General features: G+C 51.3%; 1 protein-coding gene and 1 long non-coding RNA gene across 5 annotated transcripts in view; both read left to right on the forward strand.

The window, feature by feature from the left end:
* LOC144612204 (myelin-associated glycoprotein-like) overlaps positions 1-20,312 on the forward strand; it is a 760,913-nt gene that overhangs the window by 283,094 nt on the left and 457,507 nt on the right.
* Positions 13,646-17,728, forward strand: LOC144612093 (uncharacterized). Of its 4 annotated transcripts, XR_013549622.1 has the most exons (4): positions 13,680-13,783; positions 16,320-16,471; positions 16,722-16,894; positions 17,661-17,728. It is a non-coding gene; the product is annotated as an uncharacterized LOC144612093 (long non-coding RNA). The 4 variants fall into 4 exon arrangements; XR_013549619.1 differs by lacking the exon at positions 16,320-16,471 and having other exon boundaries at positions 13,646-13,783; positions 16,626-16,894; XR_013549621.1 differs by lacking the exon at positions 16,320-16,471 and having other exon boundaries at positions 13,672-13,783.

Genomic DNA, 20,312 nt, shown 5'->3' on the forward strand with positions numbered 1-20,312 from the left:
AGAGATTTTCTTATCTCCGTCAGCAGAAAGCTCACACCTGCCTTGAAACGTGCCCCATGTGGTGGAATGTCTTTAAGGACACAGCAGCTTTCACTGTTCACCTATGTTAAACAGTAACACAGAGAAAGGTCACCAATTTTCAGTGTTATTATTTCCTTTATATTATTTCATTTTATATTATTTCCGTTCTTTCCCGTTGGAATTATTTGAGCAATCATTTGTTTTCCAACAGTATTAATATCGGGACTTGTTGTATTTCCCTCTCTATGGTGATACTTTATGTGGAGAAGTCTGGAGTACAAGGGATGGGTCCATGGTTTCCCATTCCCTGCGAGAATTGGGGACCAGGGATGGGTATCATTGTCGTATGTCCGACCCTCTCCAGACTGCATCGACCGACTGCGATAAACTGCCCTACCAGGCATATTCTGACTGTGTGGGATCGCTGGGATCGGGGCTGTTGTGATGCAGTCTGGTTATCGCACTGTGTTCATCAACAGAAGCCGTACAAATGTTCCGACTGTGGGAAGAGCTTCACATACTCAGCGATCCTCCAGAAACACCAGCGGATCCATACTGGCCACATAAATGCACAGACTGGGCAACGTTTCACTGAGCAGGGACCTCCAATGACAGCAGTCGATCCACACAGGAGGAGCCATAAAAAAGCCGACCATGGGAAGTGTTTCAGTGAACAGGGACCTTCAGTGGATGCACACTGGCGAGAGGCCGTTTAAATGCACAGATTGGGAAGAATTTTACACGGATAGATCACCTCCAGCAATACCAGTGGACCCACACCACAGAGAGGCCTTGTGAATGTTCACACTGTGGGAAGAGTTTCACACAGGCAGGGACCTTCCAGTAACATCGACAAATCCACATCGGAGAGAGGCAGATTGAATGTAAATGTTCAGATTATACAAAGAGTTTCACACGAATAGATCATCTCCAGTGACATCAGCAGATCCACGACGAGGGGCCGTGTAAATGTTCAGGCTGCGGGAAGAGTTTCACACGAGCTGGGACCCTCCACCTACACCAGCGGACCCACACCGGAGAAAGGCAGTGCAAATGCAGTGTGCAAGAAAGGTTTCAGATTTCAGCTCCCTCCATCAACACCAGAGGACCTACACGGGATAGACGCTGTAGGAAGAGTTTCACAGACTGCATGAATGTGCAGATTGTGGGAAGAGCTTCGCAGGGGCAGGGACCCTCCACCAACAGCACTGGACCAACACCGGAGAGAGGCCGTACAAATGTTCTCACTGTGGGAAGAGCATTCCTTATCTCCGTCAGCAGAAAGCTCACACCTGCCTTGAAACGTGCTCCGTGTGCGGGGCATGTCCTTAAAAACTCAGCAGCTTTCAGTTGAATAGAATCACAGAAAAAGGTCACCAATTTTCAGTGTTATTATTTCCTTTATATTATTTCATTTTATATTATTTCAGTTCTTTCCCTTTGAATTACTTTGGAGTAACTATTTGTTTTCCAACAGTATTAATATTGGCACTTGCTGTATTTCCCTCTTTATGATGATACTTTGTGTGGAGAAGTCTGGGGTATAAGGGATGGTCCATGGTTTCCCACTACCTATGTGAATTGGGGACCAGGGACGGGTATCGTTGCCGCATGTCCGACCCTCTCCAAACTGCATCTTCCAACTGTGATAAAGTGCCCCCACTGGGATATTCTGACTGTGCGGGATAGCTGGGATTGGGGCTGTTGTGATGCAGTCTGGTTATTGCACTGGGTTCATCAACACGGTGATTGATAAATCAACCACTTTTATTGTTGCGGCAAGTCAGGAGTGACCCAAGGAGACTGTCATTCCTGCCCTCACTGCACTGTTGCATTTACCATGGCAGAGTTTCTTACAAGGCACTTAAGAAGGCATCCTGAACCCTCTAGACTAACGTCAGCTGGACAACCTTTCTTCCTCCAGAATGAATACAGATCCACAATGTAAACTTGAGTAGAGTCCTTTCACACCATCTGGCGGAAGGAGTGGAATTGGAAAATCAGGTGATACTCAAGCATGGACAAATGAGAGACGGCATGAATGTGCAGAATGTGGGAAGAGTTTCACATGGGCAGGGTACCTCCACCAACACCAGCGGACCCACACCGGAGAGAAGCCGCACAAATGTTCTGACCTGGGAAGAACTTCAGATACTCAGGAATCCTCCAGAAACGCCAAAGGATCTACTCTGGTTGTCAGAGTCCAGTCATACTCATAAATCTGGTGCATTTGGGAGTTTGCTGCTGGATGGCCGATTTTCTAGGCTGTTGCATGTTGTCCACATTGTTCAGTTTAGTTTAGAGAGCCCATCGAATCCGCACCAACCTGCAATCCCTGCCCATTAACTATCCTACACACACTAGGGACAGTTTACATTTATACCCAGCCAATTAACCAACAAACATGTACGTCTTTGAAGTAGTGGGAGGAAACGAAAGATCTCGGAAAAAACCCCACAAAGGTCACAGACAAACCCGTAGTCAAGATAGAACCCGGGTCTCTGGCGTTGCGAGGCAGCAACTCTACCGCTGCCCCACTGTGAAACCGTTCCAATTGTTCCAATGAAGCAGACAAAATCTTTTGGAACAGCACCACGTCTGAGTGTGGTGCAGTCCTTGAGGTCATCATTAATATGGACAATTTCAGATAACCAGCCTTTCCAGTTTGTATCAGAACTGGCCACATCATGTGCCTGCATCCAGTTCTGATCAACGGTCATTGATCTGAAAAAGCATTTTTCAGAAGACATTTGTACATGGATAAGAAAGGTCAGAGGGCAATGGGCCAAACGTGGGCAAATAGAATCAGCGTAGAGGAGGCATCTGGGTCAGCATGGTCAAGTTGGGCCGAAGGGCCTGTTTCTATACGGCCCTGAAACATGAACTGTTTCTTTCTCCACAAGATGCTGCCCAACCGGCTGAGTATTTCGAGCATTTCCTGTCATTATTTATTTGTTCTGTCTTCGTCTTTATTCGTTGCCCAGCCCCGAGTTGACTTGTTTGAGGTGTAGGTCGTCCCCAGCTTAGGAACACACTAAAGTGCAGTCCATACACATGAGCGAGTGTGTGGGAGACGGTGGGATGGATTTACCGGCTGCTGCGGGGCTGTAGGCATCTTCTGCCGTGTGGGAGCTCTGTTCACGGCCGCATGTTGGGAACGGTTCCCAGGAAGGGAATCCTGCCGTAACCGGGGGGAACGTCCTTCACCGTCTCCATAGCAACTTCTTGATGCATCTAATGCATGTGTTCTGTCCCAGGCCAGCTGTGTGCTTCCAACACAACACCACATCTCAGTCACAACTGGTACTCTGACTTCCACAGTCTGCAAGTTTCAAACATCACAGTTTCAGCACAACCTCACCATACACCCAATTAACACATGTTGTATGAAGGAAGGAACTGCAGATGCTGGTTTAAACCGAAGATAGGCACAAAAAGCTGGAGTAACTCAGTGGGTCAGACAGCATCTCTGGAGAGAAAGAATGGGTGTCGTTTCAGGTCGAGAACCTACTTCAGACTGATCGGTTCGAGACCCTTCTTCAGACTGATGAAGGGTCTCGACCCGAAGCATCACCCATTCCTTCTCTCCAGAGATGTTGCCTGTCCCGCTGAGTTAGTCCAGCATTGTGTGTCTATCTTCGGTTTAAACCAGCATCTGCAGACCGCTGGGTTGCAAGCTGCCCAGGCAAAATATGAAGTTGTAGCGACCATAGAGAATGGTCCAGGTCGTCGAACCCTCGGATTGGCCAGCGAGGTCACGTGGGAGCGCGACCGTGGGGATTGGTCCAGGGAACGACATCGCTGATTGGCCAGCGATGTCAGGTGCGCGTTTGGCGCCCGATTTAGCAGTTCGGCGAAGTCTTCAAGGAAGACAGTAAGTTTATATTGGTTGTCCTGTAACTTGTTGTTTTGGCTTTGTATTCGTGTATTGCGGCTGCAATAAACTTCGTCTACAACTTACAAGTTTCGGACTCGCCATATTGGTGACCCCGAACGTGATCTGGACGATCACCGACTGAGAGGAACCCGACGCCTCATTGACGATGACCGAGCAGGGCGCACCGCAGTCAAGCGCGGCAGGCGTTCATCTTCCGTTATTTTGGACGTACGCACCGCAAGCTTGGTTTATCCACGCCGAGGCCCAATTCCATATAAAGAAGGTGTCGGACGATTCCACGAAGTACTTCTACCTCGTCAGCGCTCTATCGCCGGACACAACCAAGCGCGTGATGCGGTTCATCGTAAATTCACCTGCGGAAGACAAGTATGAAACCATGAAGAAGGTATTACTGCGAACCTTCGGGTTAAATAAGCATGGTGGTGCGGCAAAACTTCTGCACCTACCGGAACTTGGAGACAAACTGCCTTCCGTCCTCATGGCCGAAATGATGGTGCTAGCCGGTGAGCATACGGATTGCCCGATGTTTGAACAGGCATTCCGCGAGAAACTTCCCGAGGATGTCCGACTGCTGCTTACGGATTGTTCTTTTAAGGACCCCGAAGCATATGCAGCGAAAGCGGACGCGCTCATGGCGGCAAAAAACAAGGCAAGTGGTTCGATCAACAAAGTCTCGACATCGGTGACCACGCCACAGCGACAGCAAGATGGCGCCACGTCTCCCGCCAATTCTCCGAAAGCCCGCCAAAAAGATCCGCACGAGCGCGGCTGGTGCTATTATCACCTACGATGGGGTAACGAATCCCGCAACTGTCGTTTGCCTTGTACCTTCGCGGGAAATGCCTCGGCCGATCGTACATAGGGGCAGTTACGATTGGCCAGAACCGGCGCCTCTATGTCCATGATCGATTCACGGACACAGAATTTTTGGTCGACACGGGAGCCATCGTCAGCATAGTGCCGCCGACCGACCTCGAAACCAGATCAGGTAAGACAGGTCCCACCCTCATCGCGGTTAATGGCAGCCCAATTCGCACTTTCGGTACACGGAAGATGTCCCTTGTGTTAGGCCTCCGCACGTACGAATGGCCATTCATCATAGCCGACGTCAAACAAGCGATCCTGGGCGCAGATTTTCTCTGGGCTTTTTCACTGGTTCCTGATGTCCGCGGTAACGACCTCCGACCCTCTGCCGAAGATGAGCACGTCGCTCCGACAATCGCCTCCTCGCCCAGCCCTACTGTCCAGGCCGTCGTCGCGGCCCCCGACTCGTATGCTGCGATTCTGGCAGAGTTCCCAGAGCTGCTCGTCCAACGTTTCGACCCACCTTCGGCTAAGCATGGTGTGGTCCATCACATCCGCACCGAAGGCCCTCCCGTTTTCGCTCGGGCCAGGAGACTACCGCCAGACAAACTGGTGGTGGCAAGGGCGGAGTTCCGGAAGATGGAGGAAATGGGAATTGTCCGTCAGTCTGACAGCCCGTGGGCCTCGCCGTTACACATGGTCTCCAAGGCATCTGGGGGGTGGAGGCCATGTGGCGATTATCGGCGTCTCAATGCTATCACCACGGCTGATCGCTACCCCATACCGCACCTACAGGACTTTTCATCTGGCCTGGAAGGAGCGGTGGTGTTTTCCAAAATCGATTTGGTGCGAGGATACCATCAGATTCCGGTGCGACCGGAGGACATACAAAAAACTGCAACTATTACTCCGTTCGGGTTGTTTGAATGGTTGCGTATGCCTTTCGGTTTAAAGAACGCGGCACAGGCTTTCCAGCGACTGATGGACCGCGTGGGCCGGGGTTTACCCTTTTTGTTTATTTATTTGGACGACATCCTGGTAGCCAGCCCCTCAGTGCAGGAACACCAGGCCCATTTGCGGACCGTGTTCCAGCGGCTCCAAGACCACGGGCTCATTATCCAACCCTCCAAATGTCAATTCGGCCTGCCCGCTCTCGATTTTCTAGGGCACAGAATTACTCCTGCCGGCGCCGTCCCTTTACCCGAGAAGGTGGAGGCTATCCGGGCTTTTCCCAGGCCCACCACAGTTAAAGGTCTGCAGGAGTTCGTAGGCATGGTTAATTTCTACCATAGATTCGTTCCGGCAGCGGCGCGAGTTCTGCGCCCGCTTTTCCAATGCCTTGCAGGGAATCCGGTAGAGTTGTTGTGGTCCCCGGCCGCAGAGTCGGCTTTTACGGCAGCTAAGGCAGCCTTGGCAGACGCCACCATGTTGGTCCATCCGAGCCCCTCTGCCCCCACGGCCCTGACGGTTGACGCCTCTGACGTGGCGGTGGGTGGGGTTCTGGAGCAGCAGGTTGGTGGCCGTTGGCAGCCTTTAGCGTTTTTCAGCCGGCAACTAAATTCGGCCGAGCTGAAATATAGCGCATTTGACCGGGAGCTTCTAGCTCTCTATTTAGCTGTCCGTCATTTCAGGTATTTCCTCGAGGGCCGCCCATTTGTGGCCTTTACGGACCACAAGCCATTAACATTTGCTTTTTTGAAATTGTCTGACCCATGGTCGGCCCGCCAGCAGCGGCACCTGACTGCTATCTCCGAATTTACCACAGATGTCCGTCATATCGCAGGTAGGCTTAATGCCGTTGCGGACGCCCTGTCTAGACCTGCTTTTCCCCCTATTTCGGCGGTGGACTGCGAAGTGGATCCCCAGGAGCTCGCGGAGGCACAGCTCCTGGCGGATACCGTTTCGACGTACCAGTCCACCACTTCGGGATTGAAGTTGGCCCAGGTAGCTTGTGGGTCGGAGGGCACGAAAGTCTGGTGCGATGTTTCTCTTCCTCGTCCCAGGCCGGTAGTTCCGCCCTCCCTTCAGCGCCGGGTTTTCGATGCCATTCATGGGCTGGCGCACCCGTCCATCCGCTCCACCTCTGCCTTGGTGGCAGCGAGGTTTGTCTGGCATGGCCTGCGGAAACAGGTAGCGGGGTGGGCACGTTCCTGCGTGCCCTGTCAGACCGCTAAAGTCCAGCGCCACGTCCAGCCCCCCGTACAGGATTTCGAAGTCCCGGCTTTTCGTTTTTTCCACATCCACGTGGATTTGGTCGGGCCTTTGCCTTCCTCCCGGGGCTACACCCACCTCCTCACGGTGGTGGATCAGTTCACCCGGTGGCCAGAGGCTTTCCCATTGTTTGATATTTCGTCCGCGTCTTGTGCTAGGGCTTTGGCCCTTCATTGGGTAGCTCGTTTCGGGGTCCCGGCAGTTATTACAACTGACAGAGGGCCACAGTTCACTTCGTCCCTCTGGGCCGCGCTGGCGGAACTGTACGGGTCCAAATTACAACCCACAACTGCATATCACCCCCAGGCAAATGGACTCGTAGAAAGGTTCCACCGCCAACTTAAGGCGTCCCTCAGTGCAAGGCTTGAAGGCCCGGACTGGGTAGACCAACTCCCTTGGGTTCTTTTGGGCATCCGGACTGCTCCTAAGCCAGATCTCGGTGCGTCGTCCGCAGAGCTGGTATATGGCTCGACCCTTCGAGTACCCGGAGATCTGTTTCCGGACCCTTCAGCCCTGCTCCCTACAGTCCCAGCAGCGTTAGCATCTCTCCGGGAACGGGTGGGCTCCCTGGCTCCAGTACCAACTTCACGTCATGGGTGTCCTATGGTACATGAACCGTCTTCCCTGAAGGACTGTGAGTTTGTTTTTTTGCGTAAAGATGCCCATCGCGCCCCGTTGCAGAGAGTCTATCAAGGGCCGTTCCGGGTTTTACGTAAGGGAACGGCTACTTTCACCTTAGACATGGGCGGCAAGAGTGAACTCGTCTCGGTGTCCCGGCTTAAACCTGCCCATTTGGACCCGGATCAACCAGTCCTGGTCGGTCAAACCCCTAGAAGAGGCCGACCTCCGTTAGTTCCGCCCAGTCCACAAACCCCCGTTCCGACAGTTCCTCCAGGACCCCCCGTTTCGGCAGTTCCCCTAGGACCCCCCGTTTCGGCAGTTCCTCTAGGACCCCCTGTGCCGGTAGTTCCTCCAGAACCTCCCGTGCCGGCTGTTCCACCAAGTCCGGAACCTCCGGCTCCTGTGGTTCAGGCTGTCCCTCTCCGTACTCGTTGTGGTCGCGAAATCCGGCTCCCTGCTAGGTTCCGCACCTCGGGTTCTGGGGGGGGTCATGTAGCGACCATAGAGAATGGTCCAGGTCGTCGAACCCTCGGATTGGCCAGCGAGGTCACGTGGGAGCGCGACCGTGGGGATTGGTCCAGGGAACGACATCGCTGATTGGCCAGCGATGTCAGGTGCGCGTTTGGCGCCCGATTTAGCAGTTTGGCGAAGTCTTCAAGGAAGACAGTAAGTTTATATTGGTTGTCCTGTAACTTGTTGTTTTGGCTTTGTATTCGTGTATTGCGGCTGCAATAAACTTCGTCTACAACTTACAAGTTTCGGACTCGCCATAAAGTGCTGTTCCTCCAATTTGTATTTGGCCTCACTCTGACAATGGAGGAGGACAGGACAGAAAGGTCAGTGTGGAAATGGGATGGGGCAGTAAAGTGTTTGGCAACTGGGAGATCAGGTAGGCCCCTGGTACAAATACATATTGTACTTGCTTTATCTTTCTCATAATATTATCAATCTTTACAACAATATTCCATTATAGCAACAACAGAAACACAGTGCAGGAACAGGCCCTTTGGCCCACAATGTCTGTGCCGAACATGATGCCAAGTTGAACATGATCCATATCCCTCCAATCCCAGCATATCCATGTGCCTTTCCAAAAGCCTCTCAAACATCACTATTGTATCTGCTTCTATCACCACTTCTGGCAGTGTCATAAGTGATAGGAGCAGAATTAGGCCATTCGGCCCATCAAGTCTACTCCGCCATTCAATCCTGGCTGCTCTATCTCTCTCTCCTACCCCCATTCTCCTGGCTTCTCCCCATAACCCCAGACACCCGTACTAATCAAGAATCTGTCTACGCTTTATAAATATCCATTGACTTGGCCTCCACAGCCTTCTGTGGCAAAGAATTCCACAGATCCACCACCCTCTGACTAAATAAATTCCTTCTCATCTCCTTCCTAAAGAAACGTCCTTTAATTCTGAGGCTGTGACCTCTAGTCCTCGACTCTAGTGGAAACTTCGTCCCCACATCCACCCTATCTTAGCCTTTGGCCAAGGTCAAGGGGAGAATGTACAAACTCCGTACAGACAGCACCCATACACAGGATTGAACCCAGGTCTCTGGCGCTAGTACTGCCCTATTTTATCTGCTCTGAACAGTAAGTTAGCAGAAAGCAGCACGTTAGGAAAAGTAATTCTCCTGAAATTAATCCAACAGTACAACATTTTTTGTAGTTAATTGATATTTCGTAACGTGCAATGCAATATGTCACTGATAATCATCTGGAACAAGTCTCCTTAATGTTTATTCACAAAATGCTGGAGTAACTCAGCAGGTCAGACAGCATCTCAGGAGAGAAGGAATGGGTGACGTTTCAGGTCGAGACCCGTCTTCAGACTGATGAAGGGTCTCGACCCGAAGCGTCACCCATTCCTTCTCTCCTGAGATGCTGTCTGACCTGCTGAGTTACTCCAGCATTTTGTTGTAATTCATTATCCTGGAAATGTCCTGTATTAAATAAAAAAATGATATTTTTTAATCTGTTTTGAAATTAATATCTGATAATTAAGATTATGCTCCAAAGTGTATCAGGTACAATGTTTGTTTTTCCAGGATCCTGACTATTTCAAAGTAATTAGAAACATAGAAAAAAGGTGCAGGAGTAGGCCATTCGGCCCTTCAAGCCTGCACCGCCATTCAATATGATCATGGCTGATCATCCAACTCAGTAGCGTGTACCTGCCTTCTCTCCATACCCCCTGATCCCTTTAGCAAAAAGGGCCACATCTAACTCTCTCTTAAATATAGCCAATGAACTGGCCTCAACTACCTTCTGTGGCAGAGAATTCCACAGCCTCACCACTCTTTGTGTGAAGAAATGTTTTCTCATCTCGGTCCTAAAAGACTTCCCCCTTATTCTTAAGCTGTGACCCCTGGTTCTGCTGACTATTTTACCAAGAAAGAGTTTGAAGAAATAAGTGACTGGGAGAAGCTCCATTCTAAGAATGTGAAGTGGAATTACGAAGCCATTCTTGCCGTTGGTTTGTACAAAATATTATATTGTGGCGCGTCGAGAGAGGCCCGAAATAAAGGCGAGGAGCCGGGTATTTTGGGGTGTTCGGTTTATTTCTCAGTTATCAGGCTGGGCGAGTGCTGGAAAGGCTTCGCGCCCAAAACTTTGTCCTTATATACCTAATACAGGACCACCCCCCTGGACTGGTCCATTCCCGTGCCGAGGGGTCGGTAGTGGTATCGTATGGCCCGACCCTTGGGAGCTGCCACAGGACCCCCCCCCCCCCCAGAACCGGAGGCACGAACCGCACTGGTGGTCGCACAACCCGACCGGACCGCGTACGGAAATCGGTCGACAGAGGGGCCGGCAGAGGCACAGTTGGAGGGACAGTTGGAGGGACAGGTGGTGGGACCCGCAAAGGTGGGCGACCTCGTGGCCGAGGCTGGGCAACCTGCACGGTTGGTTAATGTCCAAGTGGGCCGGCTTCAGGTGGTCAATTGACACGGTCTCCGGCCGGCCCCCCGTGTCCAAGACAAAGGTTGTCTGTCCGTGCTCCAGCATCCGGTACGGGCCCTCATACGGCCTCTGGAGCGGCGTCCGGTGGGTGTCACGGTGCAGGAACACAAAGGCGCAGTCCCGGAGGGCCGATGGCACGCAAGGGCGGAATGTCCCATGGCGGGACGTCGGCACCGGTGCGAGCTTGCCAACTCGCTCTCGAAGGCGCTGTAGGGTGGATGAGGGTGGTTCCTCTCGCCCCGGCAACGAGGGCACGAACTCCCCGGGCACCGTGAGCGGGGACCCGTATACGAGCTCCGCTGATGATGAAGCCAGGTTCTCCTTGGGCGCAGTCCGGATGCCCAGCAAGACCCATGGTAGCTCATCAATCCAGTCGGGGCCAGAGAGTCGCGCCTTCAGCGGTCTTCAGCTGCCGGTGGAACCTCTCCACTAGGCCGTTTGCCAGCGGGTGATAGGCCGTGGTGTGGTGCAGCCGCACGCCCAACAGGTGGGCCATGGCCGACCAAAGCTCAGAGGTGAACTGTGGCCCACGGTACAATGAGATGACCACCGGCACCCCAAAGCGAGCGATCCAGTGCGCAGCCAACGCACGAGCACAAGTAGCTGTGGCTGTGTCGGCCAGCGGTATGGCTTCCGGCCACCGTGTGAAGCGGTCCACCACCGTGAGGAGGAGTGTGATGCCCCGGGACGGCGGGAGAGGGCCCACAATGTCCACGTGCAGGTGGTCGAAACGTCGGCAGGGTAGACCGATCTCCTGGAGTGGCGCCCGAACGTGGCGTTGAATCTTCGCCATCTGGCACGGAATGCAGGTGCGGGCCCAGTGGCCAACCTGCTTGCGCAGACCGTGCCACATGAACCGCGCAGCTACCAGTGCGGTCGTCGCCCGGATGGATGGGTGAGCCAGCCCGTGGACCACGTCGAACACCCTCCGGCGCCACGCAGCCAGGACGATGGGGCGCGGCCGACCTGCCGACACATCGCACAGTATCGTCGCTCCTCCGGGGCCGAGGGGGACATCCTCAAGGCGGAGGCCAGAGATGGCAGTCCAGTAGGTGGGCATCTCCCCGTACGTTAGCTGGGCCTCCGCCAGGGCAGAATAATCATTACCGGGCGCCACTTCTAAAACGGCATTGATGGCGGGGCGAGACAACGCGTCGGCCACCCGGTTTTCCTTCCCCTCGATGAAGCGGATGGAAGTGGTGAACTCAGAGATGAACGCCAACTGGCGCTGCTGTCGGGCGGACCATGGGTCGGAGACCTTTGCCAGGGCGAACGGGAGCGGCTTGTGGTCCATGTATGCGGTGAACGGGCGGCCCTCCAGGAAATAGCGGAAGTGGCGCATGGCCAGGTACAGAGCTAGGAGCTCGCGGTCAAATGCGCTGTATTTCCTCTGGGCGTTGTTGAGGTGGCGGCTGAAGAAGGGTTAGGGTTAGGGTTAGGGTTAGGGTTAGACCCCCGTCCGTCAGTTGCTCCAGTACGGCACCAATTGCCGACTCTGAGGCGTCCACCGTAAGGTCTGTCGGGGCATCCTCCCGTGGGTGAACCAGCAGCACAGCCCGAGCCAGGGCTGTTACCGCCTCGTCGGTCCACACGACGTTTTTATGCTTCCCCACCAGCAGCTCGTATAGCGGCCGCATGATGTGGGCCGCGGATGGCAGGAACCGGTGATAAAACGCCATCATGCCGACGAACTCCTGCAGACCGCGCACCGAGGACGGACGGGGAAACCGGCGGATGGCGTCGACTTTGGCCGGCAGGGGAACCGCGCCTTGCGAGGACACAGGGTGGCCGAGAAAGTCAATTGTGGCCACGCCGAAGCGGCACTTGGCGAGGTTGATAGCCAACCCATGCTCGCTGAGCTGCTGAAAGAGCTGGCGGAGGTGGGCACAGTGCGCCTGCCGCGAGCGGCTGTCAACCAAGATGTCGTCGAGGTAGACGAACAGGAAATCCAGCCCGCGACACACGCCGTCCATTAACCGTTGGAATGCCTGCACGGCGTTCTGGAGGCCGAACGGCATCCATATGAACTTGTACAGTCCGAACGGCGTGATGATTGCCGACTTGGGCACATCCTCCGGGTGGACCGGGATCTGGTTGTAGCCTCGCACCAGATCCACCTTCGAGAATATCGTGGCCCCGGCCAAATGGGCGTTGAAGTCCTGGACGTGGGGCACGAGGTATCGGTCCTCGGCGGTAGCGACCTTCAGCCGCCGATAATCCCCGCAAGGTCTCCAGCCCCCGTTTGCCTTGGGGACCATGTGGAGTGGGGATGCCCATGGGCTGTTGGAAGGGCGGACGATCCCCAAGGACTCCATCGTGCGGAACTCCTGCCGTGCCAGGCATAGCTTCTCAGGCGGCAGGCGGCATGCTCGTGCATGGAGGGGTGGGCCGGTAGTTACTATATAATGGACCACCCCGTGCTTGGGGGTCGACGACCGGAATTGCGGGGCCATATTATCCCCCAGAATTCCGCCAGAACCCGAGCGAAATGGGAGTCCACGGACGACAGCGGGCGTACAACGGGCTCATTCAGCCGCAACGCAATGGGCTCCATCGTGGCGGCGTGGACCAAGCGCTGCTGCCTGACGTCCACCAGGAGAGAATGAGCCCGCAGAAAGTCAGCCCCGAGCAACGGCTGGGAGACGTCGGCGATGGTAAACTGCCACATGAAATGACTGGCGCCGAAAACGATGTGGACCGTGCGGATGCCATAAGTCCGAATGTGGCTCCCGTTTACAGCGGTGAGGATGGGCCCTGCTTCCCAGAACGAATGTCCAACAGCAAAGGGGGCAGGACGCTCAGCTCCGCCCCGGAATCCACGAGGAAGCGGCCCCCGGAGCGCCGATCCCAGGCGAAAGAGGCGGTGAATCTGGCCGGCCGCCACGGGGACTATTGGCAGCCGCCCCGGCGTTTCCCGGGAACGTGCATGGCTGGCGGCATTGTCGGGCTGTAGCACCCCAGCGCTGGTGGTAATAACACCAGTGCCTCCGACTGGTGCTGGCAGGTGCATTTGCAGGTGCAGGACCCGCGATGGCCACCGGGGGCAATCTCGCAGGCCTCCGGGGCATAGCTGTCACTCATTCCACAGCTCCCCCGCCCGACCGGAGAAAATCGGGCGCTCCTCGAGTGACGTTTAGCGCGCTGACGTTATCACGGCGCGCCGCCCATAGCGCGTCCGCGCGCCTGCCGAGGGCCCGGGTGTCAACAAAGGAGGCGTCTGTGAGCTGCAGGCGAATGTCGGCCGGCAGCACGTGCAGGTAAGTGTATTCAAACATCAGGCACGGTCTGTGCCCGTCGAGCAACGCGACCATCTCCTTCAGGAGGCTAAATGGGCGCCGGTCACCGAGGCCTGGCATGTGGAGGAGCCTAAGAAAATAACTGCAGATGCTGGTACAAATCGATTTATTCACAAAATGCTGGAGTAACTCAGCAGGTCAGGCAGCATCTCGGGAGAGAAGGAATGGGTGACGTTTCAGGTCGAGACCCTTCTTCAGACTGATGTCGGGGGTGGGACAAAGGAAGGATATAGGTGGAGACAGGAAGATAGAGGGAGATCTGGGAAGGAGGAGGGGAATGGAGGGACAGAGGAGCTATCTGAAGGAGGCCCATGACAGAGAGGTCAGACTGGGAATGGGAGGGGGAGTTAAAGTGCTGGGCCACCGGGAGATCAGTTGCGTTAATGCGGACCGAGCGCAGGTGTTCAGCGAAGCGATCGCCGAGCCTGCGCTTGGTTTCGCCGGATATGTGGAGGAGCCTTTCGGCCGGATATGTGGAGGAGCCTTTCGGCCCGCTCCATTCGGGTTAGCCCGTAGGTTTGGAGCAGCAGCTCCTTAAGGGCTTTATATTTATCGTGGGCCGGTGGGTCCTGGAGGAACTCCGTGACCTCTTCGGCCGTGTCCTGGTCAAGGGCTCCCACCAGGTGGAAAAAACGGGTGTCATCCGTTGTGTTGCCCCGCAGCTGGAACTGAGCCCGGGTGGTCCCGAAAGTCGGGAGCTTGATGGCTACCGCGTCGACAGCTGCAGCCTGGTCGGCCTGCGAGCTGGACGGACGGTCGGCTTTCCATCGTATGTCCATCCTACTATGAATGGACCGTCGAGGTCACCAATGTGGCGCGTCGAGAGAGGCCCGAAATAAAGGCGAGGAGCCGTGTATTTTGGGGCGTTCGGTTTATTTCTCAGTTATCAGGCTGGGCGAGTCTGCTGGAAAGGCTTCGCACCCAAAACCTTGTCCTTATATACCTAGTACAGAAAACAGGGAATCATTGACCAATTAGCCTGACATCGGTGGTGGGTAAGATGCTGGAATAAATTATTGAAGATGAAATAGCAGTGTATCTGGATGGCAGTAACACGATCGGTCCAAGTCAGCATGGATTCATGAAAGGGAAATCTTTATTGACTAATCTTCTGGAATTTTTTTCAGGATGTAACAAGTAAAATGGATAAGAGAGAGCCAGTGGATGTAATGTATCTGGACTTTCAGAAAGCCTTTGATAAGGTCCCACACAGGAGATTAGGGGGCACAATTAGAGCACATGGTATTGGGGGTAAGGTATTGACATGGATAGAAAATTGGTTCGCCAGGCTGGGACCGCAGCTATTTACAATTTCTATTAATGATTTAGATGAAGGAATTAAAAATAAAATTTGCAAATTTGCAGATGCCACAAAGCTAGGTGGCAATGTGAACTATGAAGAGAATCCTATGAGGATGCAGGGTAACTTGGATCGGGTGTGTGAGTGGGCAGATGCATGACTGATGCTGCATAATGTGGATAGATGTGAGGTTATCCACTTTGCTGGCAAGAACAAGAAGGCAGATTATTATCTGAATGGTGTCAGATTAGGAATAGGGGAAGAGCAACGAGACCTGAGTATCTTTCTACATCAGTCACTGAAGGTAAGTATGCAGGTAAAGCAGGCAGTGAAGAGAGCTAATGGCATGTTGACATTCATAACGAGAGGATTGGAGTTTCAGAGCAAAAGGGTCTTTCTGCAGTTGTACAGGGCCCTGGTGAGACCATACCTGGAGGATTGTGTGCAGTTTTGGTCTCCTAATTTGAGGAAGGACATTCTTGTTATTGAGGTAGTCCAGCGTAGGTTCACGAGGTTCATTCCCAGGATGGCGGGACTGTCATATGATGAAAGAATGGAACGACTGGACTTGTATTCACTGGAATTTAGAAGGATGAGAGGGGATCTTATACAGAAACATAAAATTAAGGGATTGGACAAGCTACAGTAGATGCAGGAAACATGTTCTCGATGTTGGGGGTGTCCAGAACGAGGGGGCACAGTTTAAGAATAAGGGGTAGGCCATTAGAACAGAGATGAGGAAAAACTTTTTCACCCAGAGAGTTGTGAATTTGTGAAATTTTCTGCCTCAGACGGCAGTGGAGACCATTCACTGGATGCATTGAAAAGAGTTAGATAGAGCTCTTAGGGCTAGCGGAATCAAGGGATATGGGGAGAAGGCAGGAACGGGGTGCTGATTGTAGATGATCAGCCATTGAATGGTGGTGCTTGCTCGAAGGGCCGAGTGGTTTACTCCTGCTCCTATTTTCTATGTCTCTGGTCTTAATTCATCTGCCTTGTTACAAATGCTTCATTAGTTCACATAATAGACTGTTACTTTTATCCTTCAAAACACTTTTCTTGGAGTTAACTCCATGCGCCACAGCACTGTTACCATTAAACATACTCTCTGCATTACATCATGCTTGTTATTACTAAATGCAAAATTATATTCCGTGGTCATGATTTTTCTCTTGATGTTTATAAATATCCATACAGTTCAACACCGCAGCCATTTTGAATTAAATAGCGGCATCTTACCCGAAGATATTCATGGTGACCGACAAACATCATGAACGGATTTTTCACAAATCGGCCACTATTAATCTCTCACATTTTCAATGCTTCCATAGAGAGTAATTTTGGAAAAGGTAATTTTGCCAAGATCTTCTGCACATCATCTACATCATGGTCGTATTATATTCTGAAATACTTTTAATAAGATAACATCTTTTGTGGATCAACAAGCATTTTCAGTAACGCCAACACCCTGATTAGTTCTTAATTTTGCAGTTTCCGTTTTAGTTTATGAAGCCTGCGGGACATTTTTTATTGACGAATACCCTGTGCATAGCCCACCAGTCTTCATGAAGGACACTGTTGTTGATTCCAATTGCCCAGATAGAGCTCGTTTAACTCTTCCGGAAGGTCTCGGCATTGCCGCATCCAAAATTCGTAAAGCCGATCTTGGCATCTGGAATTAAGGGAAGGTTATTCCCAGGGGTGTACCTTTTGGACCCGATGGAGGAGAGGTTTCAAGTGAAGAAGAAGCTACCAGTGGATATTCATGGGTGGTAAGTGACTCCAATAGTTCATGGAAAATGCTCAGCAGGTTTGATAACATTTGTTGATGAAATATCATCATCCTGAAATGTGAGTTGTGTTTTATCCTCCACAAATGCTGCCTGCCTTGCTGGGTATCTCCTGAATATCAGTTTTTATTACAATTTTTTTGTAGCTGAATTATTTTGCATTCTAATCAGAGTCATCAAGTTTCTTACCAATAAAGAAATAGTTTGAAGCTAACTGAAAATATTTTCTGTAACTTAGATTCTTAATTACATGTTTCCATTTTCATGTGGTTGTCAATTTGAATAAAGACTGAAGAGTCTGTGCTCTTTGTCCTGTTCCAGTGATTCTCACTTTACTGCTCAGACTGGCATCCCTCTCCCTCACCCAATCTCTGAGCTGAATCAGTGCTCCATCTCCTTCCTGTTCTGCTGCTCCTCTTTCACCCTGATGTCTGACCTCCTTGTTTGAGAATGAATTGAACATTTCTGACCATCAGAAATCATTAGAACAGTGACATTACCAAAATTAAAGAACCTATTACAACCCGACAAAGCTCCTTGAAATTGTGCAAAATGTTTATTATATTCTTAGAGATTCTTTGCCATGTGTTTTAATTCGCGGGAATTTTGGAGTGTTCTGATATAAAAGTGTAATCAAGTAAAATAGGTTTAGTAGTAGTTAGTTGAAGGCATAATACTGGGAACTGTAAGCTTCACTTTTGTTTTCTTTATCAATGTGTTTTGTTTTTAATCAAGTATCTTTTTATAGATCAGTAAGGCAAACAATGACACTGAATACATTGATGCACAGGATGAATCTAAATCGAACTGGATGAGGTAAGGAAAGACTAACGCTGATCATAATAATAAGCAATAACTGGGTTATTTACAAAAGGAGACACAAGAGACTGCAGATGCTGGAATCTTGGAGTGAAAGCAAAGTGTGAGAGGAACTCAGTGGGTCAGGCAGCATCTGTGCAGGGAATCAACAAACAACGTTTCGGTTGGGACTTTTTTTCAGACTGATGGAGTATAAGGGAATAAAGCTGGAAAAGAGAGGTGGGGCGGGGAAAAAAGCCAGTCAAGTGAGGGGAAAGAAACATAGAAGATAGGTGCAAGTGGTGGCCATTTGGCCCTTTCAGCCAGCACCGCCATTCTCTGTGATCATGGCTCATCATCCACAATCAGTAACCTGTGCTTGCCTTCTCCCCATATCCCTTGATTCCACTAGCCCTTAGAGCACTATCTAACTCTCTTTTAAATTCATCCAGTGAATTGGCCACCACTGCCTTCTGTGTCAGAGAATTCCACAAATTCACAACTCTGGGTGAAAATGTTTCTTCTCACCTCAGTTTTATATGGCCTCCCCTTTATTCTTAGACTGTGGTCCCTGGTTCTGGACTCCCCCAACATTGGGAACATTTTTCCTGCATCTAGCTTGTCCAGAACCCCTTCCATCCTTCTGAACTCCAGTGAATACAAGCCCAATCTTTCCTCATGTGGCAGTCCCGCCATCTCAGGGATTAACCTCGTGAACCTATGCTGCATTGCCTCAATAGCAAGGACATTCTTCCTCAAATTAGGAGACCAAAACTGCACACAATTCTTCAGATGTGGTCTCACCAGGGCCCTACACAACTGCAGAAAGACCTCTTTGCTCCTATACTCAAGTCCTCTTGTTATGAAGGCCAATATGCCATTAGCTTTCTTCACTGCCTGCTGTACCTGCACGCTTACTTTCAGCATCTGGTGTGCAAGGGACACCCAGGTCTCATTGCAATTGCCCTTTACCTAATCTGACACCATTGAGATAATAATCTGCCTCCTTGTTTTTGCCATCAAAGTGGATAACCTCACTTTTATCTATGTTATACTGCATCTGCCATGCATCTGCCCACTCACTCAACCTGTCCAAGTCACCCTGCAACCTCCAAACATCCTCTTCGCAGTTCACACTACCACCCAGCTTTGTGTCATGTGCAAACTTGCTAGTGTTACTTCTAATTCCATCATCCAAATCACTAATATATATTGTAAATAGTTGCGGTCCCACCACTGAGTTTGCGGCACTCTACTCGCCACTGCCTGCCATTCTCAAAATGACCTGTTTATTCCTACTCTTTGCTTCCTGTCTGCCAACCAATTCTCTATCCATGTCAATAGACAATAGACAATAGGTGCAGGAGTAGGCCATTCGACCCTTCGAGCCAGCACCACCATTCAATGTGATCATGGCTGATCATTCTCAATCAGTACCCCGTTCCTGCTTTCTCCCCATACCCCCTGACTCCGCTATCCTTAAGAGCTCTATCTAGCTCTCTCTTGAATGTATTCAGAGAAGTAGCCTCCACTGCCCTCTGAGGCAGAGAATTCCACAGATTCACAACTCTCTGACTAAAAAAGTTTTTCCTCATCTCTGTTCTAAATGGCCTACCCCTTATTCTTAAACTGTGGCCCCTGGTTCTGGACTCCCCCAACATTGGGAACATGTTTCCTGCCTCTAACATGTCCAACCCCTTAATAATCTTATACGTTTCGATAAGATCCCCTCTCATCCTTCTGAACTCCAGTGCATATAAACCTAGTCGCTCCAGTCTTTCAACATATGACAGTCCCGCCATTCCGGGAATCAACATTCCATTGGCTTTCTTCATTGCCTGCTGTACCTGCATGCTTCCTTTCAATGACTGATGCACTAAGACACCCAGATCACGTTGTACGTCCCCTTTTCCTAACTTGACACCATTCAAATAATAATCTGCCTTCCTATTCTTACCACCAAAGTGGATAACCTCACACTTATCCACATTAAACTGCATCTGCCATGCATCCGCCCACTCACACAACCTGTCCAAGTCACCCTGCAACCTCATAGCATTTTCTTCACAGTTCACACTGCCACCTAGCTTTGTATCATCGGCAAATTTGCTAATGGTACTTTTAATCCCTTCATCCAAGTCATTGATGTATATTGTAAATAGCTGCGGTCCCAACACCGAGCCTTGCGGTACCCCACTAGTCACTGCCTGCCATTCTGAAAGGGACCCATTTATCCCCACTCTTTGCTTTCTGTCTGTCAACCAACTTTCTATCCATGTCAGTACCTTACCTCCAATACCATGTGCTCTAATTTTGCCCACCAATCTCCTATGTGGGACCTTGTCGAAGGCTTTCTGAAAGTCGAGGTACACCACATCCACCGGCTCTCCCCTGTCAATTTTCCTAGTTACATCCTCAAAAAATTCCAGTAGATTAGTCAAGCACGATTAGATAGGTATATGGATGGGAAGGGATTGGAGGGTTATGGTCTGAGAGCAGGTAGATGGGACTAGGTCGGAGAAAGTGTTCGGCATGGACTAGAAGGACCAAACTGGCCTGTTTCCGTGCTGTCATTGTTATATGGTTATATGTTATATGATTT

Source organism: Rhinoraja longicauda, chromosome 43 (genome assembly GCF_053455715.1).
Source record: "Rhinoraja longicauda isolate Sanriku21f chromosome 43, sRhiLon1.1, whole genome shotgun sequence".
Lineage (NCBI taxonomy): Eukaryota > Metazoa > Chordata > Chondrichthyes > Rajiformes > Arhynchobatidae > Rhinoraja > Rhinoraja longicauda.